Source organism: Elephas maximus, chromosome 7, assembly GCF_024166365.1.
Source record: "Elephas maximus indicus isolate mEleMax1 chromosome 7, mEleMax1 primary haplotype, whole genome shotgun sequence".
Lineage (NCBI taxonomy): Eukaryota > Metazoa > Chordata > Mammalia > Proboscidea > Elephantidae > Elephas > Elephas maximus.
Window position 1 is genome coordinate 87463610 of NC_064825.1, and position 20354 is coordinate 87483963.

Consider the following 20354-nt stretch of genomic DNA (forward strand, 5'->3'; position numbering starts at 1 on the left):
CTTACCTACTAATCTGTAGTGAACGATTTCACATAGGTTTCACCATACCTACTGGATAACCCTCCCCAGAGAGAAAGTCTTTCTGGACACTGTGGAAAAAGTTAATTACGGCCTCTTCTGAATCACATGTGAGTACTTCATAGCTGCACTTACCACATGATATTGTTAGTTACTGATTTACATGTCAATCTCCCTGCCAGACTATGAGCTCTGTGAAAGGGTGTCTCTTCATCATGGCATCTCAGTCAGAGTTCCTTCAGTGTTCCTGAGTGTATGCATGAAAGCGTAAAGGGAGGGAAGGAAAGCTAGGTGTTGGCGGAGTTAACATCTGTCTCACTGTATGATTTAGGTATTTCCTGTATGATTCAAGAGCAATGTTTTGATTGTGGTGCTAATCCAAATAAATGCAAGTTAATTCATAAAGGTCACCCAAATTTTTAAAAAATATACTACATATACTTGTTACTCCTACTATATAAGGGTTCACGACCATCTTGTTTAATGAACAGTACCAATTGTGTTCATATATACACATAAGCCTTTTTTGAAAATATGACCCCCCAAGTCTCCAAATATATGGACTAAGGACACTTTACAGATATAATCTAGACCGGCTTCTCTTGAAGTTTTGTATTTGCACAGTAGAGGGAAGAACAAATCTATCCTTGCCTGTGTGCTGTGTGTGGTGGGAGCAGGTCCTACATGTACCATTTTATCCAGAGGGCATCACATCTAGCTTGTTTTATAGTATTTGGGGACTCATGCCCAGAGCATGCTGGGGACAAGAAACTGAGACGTAGAGGTGTAACAGCCACTCTCTGGAACACAACTTATACTGAGAGAAATAACAGCCAACACACACACTCAGGAACTGCTGCACAATAAACCATGGGTTGAATTGTGTCCCCCAAAAATATATGTCAACTTGGCTAAGTCATGATTCCCAATATTGTGTGATTGTCCACCAATTTGTCATCCGATGTGATTTTTCTATGTGCTGTAAGTCCTACCTCTATGATGTTAATGAGGCAGGATTAGAGGTAGTTATGTTAATGAGGCTTAGGTTGTGTACTGAGCCAATCTCTTTTGAGATATAAAAGAGAGAAATAAGCAGAGAGACAGGAGGACCTCCTATCACCAAGAATGCAGAACCAGGAGGGAAGCGCATTCTTTGGACCCAAGGTCTCTGTACTGAGAACCTCCTAGGACAGGGGAAGATTGATGACATGGACCTTCCCCCAAGGCAGAATAGAAAGCCTTCCCCTAGAGCTGACACCGTGAATTTGGAATTCTCGCCTCCTAATTTTTTTAATTTTTTTAAAGTGCGAGAGAAGAAACTTCTCTTTGTTAAAGCCATCCACTTGTATTTCTGTTACAGCAGCACTAGATGACTAGGACAACCACAGTATAGACACTTTTCCAAGTTGTGCTTGGACTTAAAAAAGAAAAAGAACACCAAGCAATATATTTAAAATAATTAACCCATCATTTAATTCAATCAATGACATAACAGACCACAAAATGGAACCAGAATTCTCCTTAAGGATCCATATGAATACTGGTATTGGCCCACTTTCCTGATTGCCATGCACAGCTTCTAATTTCTTCTTGCAATGACTAGAAACCAAATACACAATTTTATCTTCCTTAACTCCCCCTCACTAGGAGCTGGGAATTTTCTGACATAACATGCTAATTAAAAGCACATTACTACAGCATGTGCTGCCTTGCAACTTGCCTGGCAACCAGGGGTTAATCTCACATATTTAATATCCTACCTTAAACAGGAATAATAGAGGAGCAAGGAACTGGCTTGTATGGCAACCTTCCTAAAATGGTGCTACTTCTTCTGAGCACAACAGTTTAAAAAAAAAAAAAAAAAGTCGGGCAAATGGAGATGAATGGTACACAGGCCGCTGAGGTAATTAAAAATGTATTTTCCATCTCCTAGTAATTGAATTGTGTACAAGCTGCAAGTTAATGAGGTCATCTACCCTCGAGCACTGACAGGAAAGCAGGAATAATTATCTTTCAATTTCTTCTTATGTAGCAATTAATTTTAACCATTCGCCTACACCCCACTCCCACTCCCCTCATTCCAGTCAGTCAAAGTCATCGCTAAACCGAATTGACAAGCAATTGATACGGTGGCGGCACGAAGCTGCCGAGGCGGGTAAGGTAATCAAGGGGCTGCAGCTGTTGAGGGCTAAGCGCTTCCAGGTGAACGTCGCCTGAGATTTCGCATTCTGCCACTCGGAGGACACGGGACACGCGGTGGTGGCTGACAGAACATCTGGTGCCAGGTGGGCTGGGAAGGGGCACTGCTGACTTGGGAAGGCAACAGAAGGATGGACAAGGATTGATGGATGGACAAGGCTTTGAGACAAAATGTCACTTACAAAAACTGTTATCCAAAAATGGAGGAGAAATGTTCAGCCACTCGTTAAACTCATCTTGAGCTTCTGGCATCACTGAAATTCTTGGGAGATTTCTCGCCAGGCAGCTTTGGAGTAGGGTCCTGACGGCCAATTCTCCTAGAGCTCACTGGGCACGAAAGGTTTCTTTACTCATTTAGCTCCACAGAAGCTCACTGCTCTGGATGGAAAAGTTCTCAACTAGACAGTGGCAGTTCCACAACACACCGTGAACGTTCCTCATGCCACTGAATCGTACACATTAAAATGGTTTAAACGGTAATTTTCATGTTATGTCTATTTTATCCACAATAACAATACTAAGCTCATTCCTCTTTTTAATCATCCTCATTCTGGGCCCACAACTCTACCAAGCCAGGGCAGTGCTGAGTGGTTTATTCCAACTCTGTTGCTGTTTGGCTGACCCAGCCCAGGTGCACCATGTTACAATAGGTATTCATTAGAGTCTGTCTGTTTGTAACACTAGTCTGCCCAATGTATAGCTCAAGTTCCAGGTTTGCCATATCCACTCCACCCTGCTTCTCTTTCTAATTAGTGAAATTAGAGCAAAACCTTACCTTTGGTAGGTTTCAACGAGCATGAGAAAATATTCAAGAGAACAAAATCAGGTTTTCATTGATTTACCTTATTCAGACTTAAGTACCTAGATAGTCCTTAGCACTGAGTAGGGTGGCCATATTGTTCAGTGTATGTCGTGGTCCTGAGGCAATCATTAATAGCACCCCCATTTACCTTTGGAAGTGTCCCAGTAAGGACAATGACTTACATGGCTACCTGGTCATGAGGTGCCATGTGGCAAAGGGTGGGATATGGCTAGGGTAAGAGTCCCCTCAAAGTTACAAGCTCTCCCATTCCTGGAGGGCAGATTGCCATGTCTTACTCTTCCTTTTTATGTCCCCATAGATGCCCCGTCACCATCTGGGAACACGGCAGCCTCCCACTAAACGTGTACTAATGACAAGTGAATCCCATAGGATATTAGAAGTCAGTACAGGGAAGCTACACTCCCAGGCAATGAGGTTTTTCTATTAGTCCCTGTACTGAAAAAAAAAGATCTGCGCTGAGGGTAGGATGAGAATAGGCAAGTTTCTCCATTCCCAAATTGAGGTAGGCTTTTTGAAGATGCCTAACCAGGCGGAATACATTGGTAGAAATCTTTCCACTTTCCCAGATACTTGTAAAAAAGGAATTTCCTTTAAAAGTGTGACCTAATAGGCTTGGGGTAGAAACAAGGATTATCCAACTCAGAGCAAAATGGAATTTCTCAAAAGCTATCCATCAGCTAGCCTTAGTTTCTGAAGTGTCTTCGAGCCTAGCAGATGGGTAAGGTGTGGTACCTTCTTTCTTTGTTCCTGGAGCTTTCGTTGAATCTTCATTCCTATAACATCTATGCCATTTTCACAAGAGGACCACAGAAGAGGGGGCACCCTGGATCTGATCCTATTCTGATCAATGGCAGGGGTGACCCAGGTGGACTCAGGAATTCATGGCAGAGCAAAAGAGAACAGAGTGTCCCTCAAAGCCACTGAAGATGACAATCCTGCTCCCATCTGTGCCCTGATACAACTGCAGAACAGCGAAAGGGGAAGCATGATATCCTTCTCCAAGGACTGATCCTTCCTGATAACATGTCCGAAGTATGTGAGACATAGTCTCACCATCCTTGTTTCTAAGGAGCATTCTGACTGTACTTCTTCCAAGACAGATTTGTTTATTCTTTTGGTAGTCCAGGTATAGTCAATTTTCTTCACCAACACCATAACTTGCACCATGGCTGCTGCAAATTCACTTACAGGTTTAACTCTCACTGCCCCACTGAGGCCCAATAAATCTCTTAAGAAAGAAGTGGGTGTTGATTTAGCCCCTATTTTTTTATGTGCTAGGCAGCCTACATGTGTTTATTCACTTGATTTTTATAGCAATCCTATGCAATACTGAAGCCTAATTTACATAAACCAAGGCTCAGAGAAGTTAGGAGATTTGTTCGAACACAGATATGTTAAGAAGTAGACCCGAGATTTAAGCCTGAATCCATCAGACTCTAAAACCTTTTCCTTTTACTCAACATCACTCCAGCAAGTAGGTGAGGTTTTCAGCTTTTATTCTTTTGCCAGATACAGCTTTCTGGAGAGGTGTGGTGACAGGACCAGTGATGCCTGAATGTCCACTCTTGGTGGTCTTTGTATTAAGCACTGCCTTCTTCCACATTGCAAGGGTCACACATCTATCTGTAAAATCTTGATATGACTGAGTTTACCAGACCACTTTTCTCTTGAATTACATAGCTGTCAACAAGTGAGTTCTATGAGAAGAAAGAAACCCAGAACCAAAAGAAAGGGACACACACACACATATATATATATGGGATATGTGTGTATATAGAGAGAGAGAGGGAGAGAGAGGCAGATTTATATCAAGGAAACGGCTCATGTACTTGTGCTTGTAGACGCTGGGAAGTCCCAACTCCCTGGGACAGGCTGGAGGTTTCTCCCAACTCACGTAGCTGCAGGAGCTGGTGAACCTAGGACTGTCAGATCAGATAGCAGGGCTCTGGCTCACAGGCTGCAGAGACCAACGAATCCCAAGATTGGCAGGCCAGATGGCAGGTAAACTGCTAGCTGAAGTCCCAAGAACTGGAGGTCAGATAAACAGGAGCCAGCTGCAGGATCCAGAGCAAGCAAAAGCCCTTGAGCCTTGCCAGGAAGTCCACCTATAGTGGATGCAGGCCACCTCCCGAAGGAAACTCCCTTTCAACAGATTGGCTAACTCATTGCCATCAAGTCGATTCCAACTCATAGTGACCTTATAGGACAGAGCAGAACTGCCCCATATGGTTTCCAAGGAGCACCTGATGGTTTCGAACTGCTGACCTTTTGGTTAGCAGCCACTCTTAATCACTATGCCACCAGGGTCTCCACAGATATGGGCGGAGCCGAAATAGCTCAGTTGGGAGAGCATTAGACTGAAAATCTAAAGGTCCCTGGCTCTATCTCAGGTTTCAGCAGAAGAGGATCCACCTTTAGAGACTGTTACAATAAAAAATATTGAACGTCTGCTAAAACCCTGGTTGCATAGTGGTTAAGAGCTACGGCTGCTAACCAAAAGGTCAGCAGTTTGAATCCACCAGGTGCTCCTTGGAAAGTCTATGCGGCAGTTCTACTCTGTCCTATAGCGCCACTATGAGTTGAAATTGACTAGACAGATTGGCTACTCACAGCAAATACCATTATGGAGGTGAACACGTTATATCAAATATATATATTAAGGAGCCTGGTGGTATAGTGCTTAAGCGCTCAGCTGATAACCAAAAGGCTGGTGGTTCAAACCCACTCAGCATCTCTGAGAGAGAAAGATGTGGCAGTCTGCTTCCATAAAGATTACAGCCTTAAAACCCTATGGTGGTTCTACTCCGTCTTATAGGGTTTCTATGAGTCAGAATCAACTAGGTCAGCAATGGATTTGATTTTCTTTTGGAAACCCTGATGGCATAGTGGCTAAGAGCTACAGCCGCTAACCAAAAGGCTGGCAGTTCGAATCTACCAGGTGCTCCTTGGAAACCCCATGGGGCAGTTCTACTCTGCCCTTTAGGGTCACTATGAGTCAGAATTGACTCAAGGACAATTTTTTTTTAATATATATATATTTAATATAAAATTATGCTTTACTAGTTTTGCTTCTCTAGAGAACCCAGCCTAAGATACCAGGATCCCTGCCCCTACGAGAGTGAGAAAATATACAGACAACACATTCAGGATTATAATGTATTGATTTGTATCCCCCTAAATTTATGCTGAAGTCCTAACAAACCCCTGGTACCTGTGAACGCGGGCTTGTTTGGAAATAAGGTATCTAAAGATGTTATCCACTAAGTCAATATGAGATCATACCAGAGTAGAGTAATCCCTACTCCAATCTGAGTAAAAAAAAAAAAAAAATCTGAGTAGTGTCCTACAAAAGAAGAGAAGAAACACAGAGAGACAAATAGAAAGGGAAGATGGCCATGCGAAGATATATCTATAAGCCAAGGAACATCAAGAAATGCCTGAGGCTACCAGAAGCTGGAAGAGACAAGGAAGGCTCTTCCCTAGAGTAGACAGAGAGCGAGCATGGACCTGAAGATGCCCTGAATTTGGATTTCTATCCTCCAGAACTGTCAGGCAATAAATTTCTGTCACTTTAAGCCACATACTTATTGGTATTTTGTTACAGCAATCCTAGAATACTAATACAAAGGTGTTTATTGGAAAAGGGAGCAGAGATGTGGCAAAGGGAGATAGAAGAATGTTTTAAAGACTGAAGAGAGTGGACCATGTGTATACACTGGCAGGAATGATCAACTAGAGAGGGAGAAGGGGGTGAATTCAGGAGGAATGGGCAATAGTTAAAGGAACTAGGACCTCAGGAGGACCTCCTGGTAGAATCACAGAACCTCACAGTTAGATGGGACTTCTCAGTTTCCCTGCTTGTTCTACCCATCAGGACACCAAGGTGAAATGACATAGGCAAGGCTACTCTTCTAGTTAATGGCATGGCAAAGAGGCTGGGTCTTATCAATGATTTACTGTTTATTGATCATTCACTACGTGGTGTGCCAGGCATTTATTTTACAGAGAAGGAAACGGGTTCACAGTGATTAGTGGCCCAAAATTGCACAGCTACTAAGTAAGATTCGAGCTTACTGAAATTCAAATCTTAGAGCAGAGATTCAAGCCTGAAAATGTTTGATTCAGGAACTCAAACACTTATTCTCCACACTAGACCAGGCTTCCCACACGCTAGAGGTGTTACTGAGACTCTGAACTTCCCATATGTAGCTACTCACAACTTCCTCTGAGAGAAAAGAAATGTCTCAAACTCTTGAAATGTTTCAGGTAGGAGGTGATTCTGTCTATACCTGTGACACAGGATATCTCAACATGGAAGACAAGACCAAGATCAGAGCCTTGGGAACATCTGCCCAAAACACCACACATACGAACAAACATGCACAGATGCATGCACACACACACGCACACACACGCACACACACACACACACAAGTGCCCGTGAACAGACGGCATGGATTCAAATGGCTCTGAAAGGGGGAGAAGGGGCTGCCAGCAGGACACTCCACCATCACCTGCTAAAGACAAGCTGTTGCAATCCCCCCGCCCCCGACAGAGAGCTCTGGAACCAGTGTGCAATCAGACGCAAAGAAGCCCAGCTTCATTTTAGCAGCCAAATTGCCATCCAAAGAAAAGACTTCCCAGGACAACAGATTTCTCTGAGGAGAAAACAAAAGGGTGGACAGGTGGTTTCCCATCAAAAAACAACACCCATAACTTCCTCTCCAGAGTCAGGGCTGCCTGGTCAGGCCTGGAGAGGAAGAGACTTGCTGGCTCAAATACAAGCAATTTTTGAAATGAAAATGTACGTTTTGAGTTGTTGGGCATTTTGTTTTAATAAGTAAATGAAACTTCTTAGAAGAAGGTAAATGATGATGATGATGTGATAGCTACTACTTATAAATCATAGTAATAATGGTAGCTGAAATTCACTGAGCACTCGGTACATGCCAGGAACTGCATGCGTGCTTTACACATACTCTCTGATTTGATCTTGACCATTTTATACAGGAAGAAAAGGAGACTCCAAAAGGTTAATTCACTTCCCAAAGGACACCTAGCTAGTAAGCGCAGGAGCTGTGGTTCAAACCCAAGTGTACCTGATTCCAAAGCCTGTGTCCCTATCGATGGCGTGTGTATACGCACACATGCGTGTGGCTGCACAGGTGACCTAACATAGAAAGTAAAGCACTCTGGGAAATTAACTATCTAAAAAACAAGAAGAACTTCAAGACACAGAATGAAAGCAAACTCTGCTCTCTTTCTCCACTAACAGGCCCACATGCTTAGATGTATGCAGGTGAGTGTACACAGCTCCCTGTGCTCAAGGGGCAAAGTGGCGGGGGAGGTGGGGACTCCCTGGCCATCTCTACCTTACTAGTCTTTGTCAGCTTTCTAGTCATTAGTAAGACATTGGTTTCCTGGTGCATTTGCCAGTTCCCTTCAGGTTGTCCACCCACTGACTTCTTTCTCATCCTCTGGTAGCTTCCATCACACTTAGAATAAAATCCAAAGGCCTTCCCCCTTCCCTTGGTCAATAAGACCTTGCATGATCCAGCTCTGGCTTCTCCCTGACCTTTTCTATTCCTAGTGTCCTCATTCATGCCACTCTCTCCACTGCCTAAGCCTGCTCGGAGGCTTTGTTCTTGCTGTTCCCTCTGCCTGCAATGCCCTTCTTCATGGCTCATGCCATTCAGGTGTCTTGCTCAAATGCCACCTTATCAGGAAGACTTCCAGATCACCCCCTCTACATTAACACTCTTTACCCCTTGTGCTGTCTAGACCCTCAGCCTGCTTCAGTTTTTTCCATAGCTCTTATCACCACCTGATCTTTGTGTTTATATACTTACTATCTGTTTCATCAGCTAGAGTATGAGCTCCATGAGGGCAGGGACTTGTTTCGGCACGAAAAACAACGCCTAGCACACTACAGATGCTCAATGACTGTTGCTGAACGAACGTGAATGTCCCCAGCCTGCTCCCCTTTGCCCACATTTTAGGTGGTACAGGGGTAAATACGATCATAATAGGTGATGAGTTCTTTCACTCAAAGTAATTAAAAATGAATTATCAAAAAAATGCCATTTTATATCTTTTCCCTTGCATTCATTTCTAAACAATATCACACCACTCACCCTAAAAAAAGCAAAATATGTCCTACAAACATTCTCAAGCTTGCTAACTCATACTTTTCAAATGAACCTGAGGGACCATTGCTCCAACTTCTTCATTTTATAGGTTAGGAAGATGAGGTCCAGAGAAATTAAGCAACTTGCCCAAGGTACGACAGCCAGTTTATTCTAATCTCTAATGAAGAGGTGTATAATCTTGTAGAAGGTACAAAGAAGACAAATAATTGCATTAGAGTCTCTTGGCAGTCCACTGAGGGTAAAAAGAGAACTGGAGGTTTTCAGTTTTTTCATTTCTAATTCCTTAAATTTGGAATTTCTTCTTGTTCTCCTAAAATCTGCTTAAAAATTGCCTAGCACAGAACCTAATGAATGCTTTAAAAGGAAAGACTTGGTCTACAACATACGCAGATGAAGTAGTACTTCAGAAAAGATCGTCACCTACATATTAGCAGGCAAATTCCATAGTTGAAAAAAGGTAAAGGAAGTTCAGAAAGTGTCCACACTCGAATCTGAAAGACGGAGGACATGACAGGCTGTTCCAGGGTTGACAGTCACCCTCACTGCCCACATTTCACCCACTGACCTGGAATGTTTATCTGCAGAGGCGGGGTGTGTAGGTTTGTATCTTCAATAAACAACCGGGGATGCGTTTTGTACTCCTCTCAAACAGAAGAGGAAAAGCTGGGGAATTTTGGCTTTTTTCATCCACATATGGTGAGAGAAAAGCCAAAGAAAGTGTCAGAGCCCCAGCCAGGTCCAAACATGATGGCCTTGGGCAGAACACGGCCAAATCAATTGAGCAGCAACTACGACACCTCAAACAGATCAAATAAGCAAGAGGGAACTATTCATTTCAAGGAAGAAGAAAAAAAAAGAACCTTTCGATACAATTTCTCCTATAGGCACATAGCTGGTCAACTAAAAACTGTAATGCCAAGTCTCCCTTGCCGCTGGGTGTGGCCAGGTGACTAGATTCTAGCCAATGGGATGTGATTAAAATGTACGACTTTAAGAAAGGAGCTTGCCCTCCCCTTCTTTTTTTTCCTGCAGGTGAAGTGTAGATGGCATAGTACGCCATTTGCAACCACATGGGTAAAGGCAATACCCAAGGATGGCAGAGCAAAAGGATGGAAGAAGCTTGGGTCCGCAACACTGCTGTGCTCCCCTATCAGTCCCAGACCACCTATTTGGCCTGCTGTGTGAGAGGGAAGCAAACCTCTCTTGCTTAAGCCACTATATCTGAGGGTTTCCTGTTACAGCATTCTTCCAAGTGCTTTGCACAAGAATCCCCTAAGCTTAGTACCATGATTACCCCCTTTTTCAAATGAGGAAACTGAGGCACAGAGAGGCTAAATCCTCTGCCCTATATGCCATGATTCCAACCCAGAAAGGCCACTCTAGAACTTGCACTTGTAGCCATTACACGACACAGCAAAAGCAAGGATCTTTGCATTTCCCAGGGTTTCTAGTCCTTACCTTACAAAGTACATCAGGAATGCAGCAAAACCTAAACCACTTTTCACCCATTATATTTCCCTTGCCAGTAAAAGCAAGATTACGAAAAAGAGCTACAGAAGCAGGAAATAACTGTAGAATATTATTTCTAGCTTCCCTCCCAGTTTCCTTTACTAGAACAACTGTTCTTCCCAAGGTGGCTCCTTACTCTGTTCTTGAAACTCTTACCCCTGACTTCATATTTCTCTGTAGATCAGGAGCCCAGTGTGAAATAGCACTCTAAAACAGAGGCACTTGACGAAACTTCCCCCAAAACCCTGTGTGACGAATCTTCCCCCAAAACCCTGTGTGACATTCAGGGCAAGTATTATCACCTTTATTTGATAAATGAGATACCTAAACCAAAAACCAAACCCAGTGCCGTCGAGTCGATTCCAACTCATAGCAACCCTATAGGGCAGAGTAGAACTGCCCCATAGAGTTTCCAAGGAGCGCCTGGTGGATTCAAACTGCTGACCTTTTGGTTAGCAGCCGTAGCACTTAACCACTACGCTACCAGGGTTTCCGTGAGATACCTAGAAAGGCTAAATGAATTTCCCAAGGGACTAAATTTGGTGAAAGAGGAAAACCGAGACTAGAATCCAGGTTCCAGAGTCCTGGTCAAGTGCTTTTTCCTTTCTACAATTCCTGGCTTCCCTTTCCCCAGGTCCAGAAAAACCCCAATAGTGTCAGTGATTAAAAGAACAAAAGATTCCAAGCGAAAGCCCTCGGGAGGCACCAGAGGCTGGCAGGGGAGAAGAAACTACCCTGGGATGATCCCTCTGCCTACAGCGCATCCTGTTTGCTTTGCTTTAACTCTGGATGGTTTTGAATATGTTCTGATTCCAAAACATTTACATTCACCAGGAGGATTGAAACTAATTCCTCCCTTTTTGTCTCAAAAATTGCAAAAATTACAGAATATACAAGCACAGAAGGAATTCAAGAGCTGTGGTGAGGGGGGAGTAGGCCCAATCTGCAAAACCCATGTGAGCTTTTCAGCTGAAGCAATCTCCAAAGTACGCCGTCTCTGAGCTCCATGATTAAAGCAACTGCAAATTAGTTTCAGCAAAGGTCTTTCCCCTTAAATTGAAAAGCACCATGTAATGGAATTTCATAGACACTGCTTTGGAAATGACTTCATACCTCACTCTGTTCAGAGCTGAGAGGTGGGCCACACGCCGTGAATCATAAGAGGCTGCAGCTCTCGTGGGCTGCTGAACCATCTTCTGACTTCGATATCTAGACACTCATGGACTACTCACCCCCATCCCTTAACCTGGGAAGGGAATTTTTCAGCTTGAGCACTGGAGTCACTGCTATATGGTTAGTAGTCTTCTCCTCCCCCAACTCAGGTGATTTACCTGCCAACTGTGCTTGGGACCCAGAGGTGGCTGCATGTAGATGGCCCAGGTAAATGCATATATACAAGGCTTTGAAAAGCTATGATTTTCAGTAGAAGTGATGAACTTTTTTCACTGACTACCTTAGTTTTCTTGGAAGCATGCCCAAGAGAATATGGGAATCATGTTTTCAAATTGCCAGTGGTTTTACACAGAATCAGACAGGTTGTATTTCAGTCTCAAACCTGAATGACTAATATTTCCAAACAGCCCAAACCTGCTGGAATCTGGGTGGCACAGTGGTTAAGAGCTTGGCTGCTAACCAAAAGGTCGGCAGTTCTAATCCACCAGCCGCTCCTTGGAAACCCTATGGGGTGCTTCTACTCTATCCTACAGGGTCTCTGTGAGTCAGAATCAACTCACTAGCAACCTTTTTTTTTTTTTTTAGTGTCCCAGGCACTGGGATACAACATTGCACAAAACTATCAGTGAAGGTTCTCATGGTGCTTAGAGTCAAGTGATGGACACAGGGCTATTCAGTTATTCAAATGAGTATAAAATTTCAATTCTGACAATTCTATACTTGTGGGCAGTGCTGGGAGAGCCCAGGAAAACAGAATGAAACCTAGTGAGAATATCCAGGAAACACCCTGAGGAAGTTACTCTTGAGCTGAGAACTAAAAGGTAAGGAAGAGTTAACCAGTAAAAAGAAAACCAGGGACTGGAAAAAAAAGGTTAGTACACATTAAGCTTGGAGGCGGAGGCGACTATAGCACAAGAGGAGCCCTGAGAAAGACCGGACTATGCCAGGCTTTGAGGGATATGCTAAGGAGTTTTGTCTTTATTTGAAACGCAAACTAGATACCATGGAAAAGTTTTAAGTAAGGGTGGAAAGGTGGTAACATCCAACTGGAAAATGTCTCCCTGGCTGCAGCACTGAAGGCATATTGGAGGGGGCCCACAAGCTATTTGCCAAAGAACCATCAAGAAAAATTTCACTCCATAGAGGTGTTCAGAGCCTTGCCCACCCTCCCAGATGGGAAAATGGACATGCTGGCAGGTGGCATGAAAAAACAAAACCTGTTACCATCAAATCAATTCCGACTCATAGCATGATTCACCCAGAATCTTAAGGTCAATGGCACCACCAACACAGTGCACCAGTCTTCTATCCCAAAACTCTCTCCACTGCAGTATTTATTACCAGCACCACAATTTTTAAGGTGTGATGGTGTCACCTGGAGCAGTAAGCTGGTGAACCAGGCCACATCACCCTTTCACCTGTCTGGAAAACTATCCATTGGCACAGACAACAACATTAACAATAATCAAAATCAAGATGCCCACGCCAACACCGGGGCTGTGAGCACACACCTGGTGAGCTCTTTCCCAGCTCTCTATACCTACATACTTTCTGTCTTGGAGAGAAGCTCAAATGTGTGTTCTTAGAAATGATAATAATAATTTTTTTAAAAATTAACCTCTAGCCACTAGCAACGTGTTTATGTATTGTTGATGAGGAAGAGAGCTAGTTACCCAAAGGACCAAACTATCCAAACATATTCTAGGAACTAGGGCTTACCCTACATGGGGAGTTATTTATATAAGAGTTAAAATACGTCATGCTCATTTTGTTATTTCACATTTGTTAGTCATTTAATTAAAAAATCTACCTAAGGTAGGAGTATTAATTTTTCTATTTATAATAATTATGTTGTAACCATGTAATTCAGATACAGTCCAGCCCAGAGGCTCTGCCCCTTCCCCTCTGCCCAGCCTGCCAGAGTACTCATGCACCCACCAGTCCTTTGTTTCTGTTAAAACTTTAAAACATAATTACGTTTTCCAGAAGGAGTCACACATGAGCCCATCAGTGTGTTTGACCACATCAACATAGGTTAGTTTATCCACCCATGATTCAGAGCAGAAATCTAGGCCCTGAAAAAACGTAAGGCAAGACAGCCGAGCTTTGATTGGGAAGCAAAGGAAGGTAGATAGATGAAAAGGCAAACCCAGGTGGAACCTGTGATGGCAGCCAGTAGTCTTGAAGGCATAAGGTACCAGTAAGCAAAGGCACCAGAACGCTGGTTCTGGTTCATCCCCGGTTTATCCCTTGAACAAGACCAGTGTGACAGGGAATTCCACATGTTCAACAAATCCCATGTTCTTTCCCTCTTGGGGACATGTCTAGAGAACATTTCCAGCCACTCTTTCAGTTAGATGGGGCCATGTGTCTTCTACCCAGTTGGGTATGGGTGGAAGTGATGTGTGCCACTTCAAAGCCTGGCCCATAAATACCTCCTTGCTCTGTTTCCCCACCTCCCTAACGAATGGAGAAGCACCACTGACCTACAGCAATGGTTCTCAACCAGGGAAAATTTTGTTCCCCTCCCCATATGGCAATGTCTGGAAACATTTTTGGTTGTCACAACTGGAGCGATGCACTACTGGCATCTAATGAGTAAAGGCAGGGATATTGCTAAACATCCTGCAATACACAGGACAGCCCCTCACAACAAATAATTACCCAGCCCCAAAATGTCAATAGTGCTGCTCTTGAGAACTCCTAACCTAGAGGAGACAGAGCCATGAGATGAGTTCTTAAATGACTGCATAGAGCAGAAAGCACCTCCCCGCCCCCATACACTGAGCTGAATTCGATAGTAATTTAAATAAGAAATAAACTTTTATTTTGTTAAGTCTCTGAGGCTTGGGGGTAATTCATTATAGCATTTAGCATTTGTTACTTTAACAAATACAGTAAAACCTGCGAAAGTTGGAACCTGTGTAAGGCAGAAACTATCAGAAAAGGAAAACTTGAATATTTTCCACCAGTAGAGTGCAACAGAAGAGTGGTAAGTCTGAGTAAGACCACACTGTCAAAGGCAGAAAACTTGCGAGACCCAGAAAAACAAAGCAGTCCTATTGAGTTCCGGCTCCCACAGGTTTCACTGTACAACAGAGGGAGGTTAGTCTTTCCGTGGAGGATAAATGTGTCCCAGCAACACAGCCATGTCACTTAACAGGGACTGTGAAGGTTTCCGGAATAAAGTGAAAGGCAATGGATGTCTAGTCCTATTCCTCAAATCATGACGCCTCACAATGCGATGGGGGTGAGAGATCAAGAAGGTAGGGATCCTTCATAGCTCTTTCACTCTTAATGATCAGAGTCAGCTCCTTTGGGGAGAAGCTGAGCAGCTCAGCCCAGGACCACAGCCGGAACCCAACACCTGTCAGGAAAAACACAAGAACAGCCAGAGGCGGAACCACCGTGAATCTCTCTCATTTTCCTCTCTCCCTCCCCCTTTTTTGTGTGACAGGACTAGCTGACAATAATCAGCAAGGTCCATTTAGTGTATGGTCTAGTCTTGCTGTGACTAATAAGATGATTGGTTGTATATATCCTCTTTATGGTTGTTCATTATATCACCCTAACATAAAGTAATTTAATTTCCGTGGGATAATTAGGGTATTTCTAATCTAACTGATAGTCTGAATGAAATGAGATTCTCAGAGGGAGATTTGTGTACTAGGAGACTGGTGACCTCCAACCCCAATTTTCACACAATATATTAATCTGACAGCCCTACTTTCCAGGCATACTGTATCTGTATATTTCCAAGCCTGTGGGATATAGAACAAACCCGCAAATGAGATTATTTATAATGAGATTTCCTTGGGCTTAAGGAGACGGACCATAATATTTTAACTGCAGCCTTCAGACTGAGGCCCCGAGTTTCAAAGGTACTGAAAAGGAACTGGGCCGTGTCTGTGGGTCTCAAAGATGCTGCTCAGCAGCAAAGTAAGGACCAGGATCCTGTGAGATACCCACCTAAGTAGGACAGTTCAAGGCTACCACAGCACAGAGAAAATCTGAGGCGTGCAGGGAGACTGCCTGGCTCTCGCCTGCCTTCCTTGAGGAAGCTGTAGAAACAGTCTGCTCATTAATCCTGAGACAGAAGAATAGGAAGGCAGCACGCTGGAAAGAAGAGTCAGTAGAGGCTGGTAGGGTGCGGGTCAGCACTCTGAGCAAGCAGGGCAGCAGAAAGACCCACTGCCTGTTCCGTAATCGCCCAAACATCCCCCCAGTGCCAGACCCATTATACCTCTGTCCTCCCTATTGGCTCTAAACCTTACCATTAGAGTCACTTTTTCATGCCAGTCACCACAGGCAGGATGCTTGTGCTTCTTAGGAAAATCTATTACTGAAAACACTCTGAGTTATTCATTTATTCACTGAGAGCCCACAACAAGCCAAGCCCCAAACAGACCAAGCCCCCACTTCCAGGCTACTTCTATTTTTCTGATTTTGTTGCTCAAGCCTACTTGGTAAATTCCTTTTGGAATTTAATGTGAGAGGAAGAAATACTGTGTTTCCTTTTATCAAATAATGAAGATTATATAGCTCATCTTGTCCCCCTTGTTTTCCTGGCTGCCAGGAAGCTCATAGATAAATGTCATGCTCAACTACGGTAGCAGCACTAGTTCTGTGTTTTGTGCCCTTTTTCTTTCTACATTATTTTTATCTTCTCTTTCGAGTGATAAAGCTTTAACTGTATGTGATTTGGTAAGGCATTTTGGGAAGAGTATATTTTATTTAAAAAAATACACAAAGGTAGAAGCACCTATTTGCAAAAAGGCCACTGTAAAAATCTGTTAGTATTTATTAAGTGCTTATGAATAACTAACATCTGCTGAACACTTGACAGAGACTCTTATCCAAGCACTTTGTACCTTACAACAACTCTCTGAGGTAAGTACTATTACAATCCCCACTGCTCCCCCAAAGATATATTGAAGTCCTAGCCCCCAGTACCTGTGAATGTGACCTTACTTGGAAATAGGGTCTTTGTAGATGTAATTAGTTAATATGAGGTTGCACTGGGGTAGGGTGACTGGTGTCCTTACGGGAAAAGGAGAAGAGACACAGAAAGAGACACTGAGGGAAGGTGGCCATGTGAAGGCTAAGGCAGAGATTTGGAGTCATACTGCCACTAGCCAAGGAACACCTGGGGTCATCAAAAGCTAGACGAGGCAAGGGAGGATTCCTCCCCTAGAGCCTTCAGAAAGGATGGCCCTGTTGACACCTTCATATCAGATTTCTAGCTTCTGGAACTGTGAGGGAAGAAATTTCTGTTGTTTTATGCCACCCAGTTTGTGGTGCTTTGTTACGGCAGCCCTAGCAAACACCCACTTAAGAGATGAAGGGGTGAGGCAACAGGGAGGCTAAGTGGTTTTCCCACAATTGGACTGTCTGTAAGAAGTAGAGCCACGACTAAGACCTGGGCAGTCTGGCACTAAAGGCTGCCTTCTTAACCACTGCTTCTCAGTATATGCAACATATTGTCCTTGTTGCGCAACATACTGTACTTGTTGTTGTGCTAGGCAACAAAAAATATACATTATACGTACTAGATACCTCTTCCGGAAACCTAGTGGCGTGGTGGTTAAGTTCTATGGCTGCTAAACCAAAAGGTCAGCACCACAAATCCACCAGTCGCTCCTTGGAAGCTCCATGGAGCAGTTCTGCTCTGCCCTATAGGTTCGCTACGAGTCGGAATCCACTCCAAGGCAATGGGTAGACACCTCTTCTAGGCAGCCTTACAGATTTAAGTAAGTGTAGTGATTTAAATAAGAAATGAACTTTTATTTTGTTAAGCCCCTGAGATTTGGGGATAATTCATTACAGCAGTTTGCATTATTTAACAAACACAAGTGATAGAGGTTAGTCTTTCTGTGGAGGACAAATGTGCCCTAGCAACAGAACCATACCACATGGCACTGACTGGAAAGGTTTACATTTATTTAAATCACTCACAGCCCACCTTTTTACTCCAGTCATTGCTGCAGCATCCAGCCACATTCAGGTGCAACTTGACAACGCCTTTCCTTGGCAACGTGGAGAATCTCTCACTTTCTGCCCTGGGGAGTCTTTGCCCCAGCCTCACAGAAGGCTTGCAACAATCTGCTCAACAATTCTCAGACACTCACACACACACACACACACACACCCCCATGGGGCAAGCCTTGACCAATGGGAGATCCACCCACTGCCGTCGAGTCAATTCTGACTCATAGCAACCCTATAGGACAGAGTAGAACTGCCCCATAGAGTTTCCAGGGAGCACCTGGCGGATTTGAACTGCTGACCTTTTGGATAGCAGCTGTAGCACTTAACCTTTACGCCACCAGGGTTTCCAATGGGAGATGGAGGCAGTAAATAAGTGTTCCCTACTTCTGTGGACAGAGTTCTGAAGCCCACTGGCTCCTCAGGGATCCCCAGTGTAATGTAGCATGTTACCCACCCTGATGATCAGCTCAGTAATCTTGGGTTGGCTTTCCTCCCTCTAGTTCAGTCCTCCTGGGTCCCCACTCTTGATTCTTAGGATCAATTTTCAAAATAAAATACCTGCATGTAAGATCTCATTTTAGCTCTGCTTTTAGGGAAAACTGAGACTAAGATACTATAGCTCCTAGCTTGAGGAGTTCAGATTAGGATGACACGTCATTATAAGAGGAAAAATTCAGTAACAATGCATAACAATTTGTAAGTAGCCAGAGGAGTGATATAAGCTATGAAAGTATGACAGCACAGAGAAAGGGGAATAAGGGAATAGAATAGGTCTTATGCACTAGGGGAAGGACCCAGGGAGAATCTGAGCTCTGGACCATGAAATATAAGTGGAAAGTGAATGAAAAGCATTCTGGGCGCTGGGTGTGGGAAACAGCATAAGCAAATGCTCTGATCACAGAATTAGTCTAACCACTCAGTTGCCATTGACTCAATTCCAATTTATGAAGACTCCATGTGTTTCAGAATAGACCTGCACTCCACAGAGTTTTCAGTGGCTGATTTTTCAGAAGCAGATCACCAGGCCTTTCTTCTGAGGCATCTCTGGGTGGCTTATGAACCACCAGCCTTTCAGTTAGTAGCCAAGTGTTTAACCATTTACACCACCAAGGAATTCCTGGTATTAGTCCAGATTCATTGATATACAGGAAGGAGACCAGGCTGACAAGAGCTCAGCTCTCACAGCATAAGTAGTTAAGGTTGTAGCAAGGGCAGGATGGAATGAAGGTAGGGAGATTAGAAGCTGAAAGGCAAGCTAGAGAACTGTTTCAAAAGTCCAGGTAGGAAGGGATGATAGCCTGGAGTAGATGTTGGGAATGGGAATGGAGATGAAGGAGCAACAGAATATCCATTTTCAGGAAAAAAAAAAGTAACTCAAATTGGTTACTCATTAGCTATAGGGAAAGAGTCAAAGATGACTAGGAGAATGGTGGGTCACGGTTAGCATTTGGAAACTGGCATGATGAGGTGATTTGGAGAGGAAGATACAGCTTTGCACATGAAGTTTGAGGTAAAATATAAAGTTAAGAAGAGTGTGTGGAGTTTAAGCTTAAGAAGAAGGTGGCTATATCACTTTGGACAAGTTACTTAACTTCTCTGTGCTTCAGTTTCCCCACGTGTAATTTGCAGTTAATAACTGTATAAGGAGTAGGTGAGTCAATTCATGTTGAAGTACTTATATTGGTGTCTTAACGTGGTGTTTTAGTTACCTAGTGCTGCTATAAAGAAATACCACAAGTTGATGGCTTTAACAAAAGAGAAACTTATTCTCTCACAGTCTAGGAGGCCTAGAAATCCAAATTCACGGTGCCAACTCCAGGGGAAGGCTTTCTCTGCCAGCTCTGGGGGAAGGTCCTTGTCATCAATCTTCCCCTGGTCAAGAAGCTTCTCAGCACAGGGACCCTGAGTCCAAAGGACACACAATCCTGGCTATAGAACAGGGTTGGAAAAGTACAGTCCATGAACAAAATGCAGTCCACTCCCTGTTTTTGTAAATAAAGTTTTATTGGAATACAGCCATGCTCATGCATTTCTATATTGTCTGCAGGTGTTTTCCTACTACAACAGCAGAGCTGAGTTGTCATAACAGAGACCTATGTGCCACAAAGTCTAAAATATTTGGCCATTTATTGAAAATGTCCATGGACCCCTGATGTAGAAAACTCAGGGTCCTATGTGAATACAGAGAATGGGCACATATCCTATTCAAGGGGTGGTGGTTGGTTGGGATGGTGAGAAAAAGCTAGGGAGAGTCAGACCGTTGAAGAACCAAAGCAAGATCATCCTAGGTAGATGCGACAGCTCAGTCAAAGGCACAGAGGTGGGAACTGGCATGCTGCTTCCAAGGAACAATATCACTAGTACAGAAGAGGAAAGAAGAGGGAAATGATGGGTGATAAGGCGATAGATGATAAACAACGGGTGATAAGGACAAGTGGGAGGGAGAGTTTTTTTTAAGGTCTCTATTGCTGGATTATTTCTCTTGTTTTAGGATA

At 43.6% G+C, this 20354-nt stretch overlaps 1 protein-coding gene and 1 non-coding gene across 4 annotated transcripts in view; one reads left to right on the forward strand and one right to left on the reverse strand.

Moving 5' to 3' along the window:
• The window catches only part of LOC126079669 (uncharacterized), a 202421-nt gene that overhangs the window by 74666 nt on the left and 107401 nt on the right, over positions 1-20354 (reverse strand). The window lies entirely within an intron of this gene.
• Positions 5367-5439, forward strand: TRNAF-GAA (transfer RNA phenylalanine (anticodon GAA)). Its single transcript has one exon. It is a non-coding gene; the product is annotated as a tRNA-Phe (tRNA).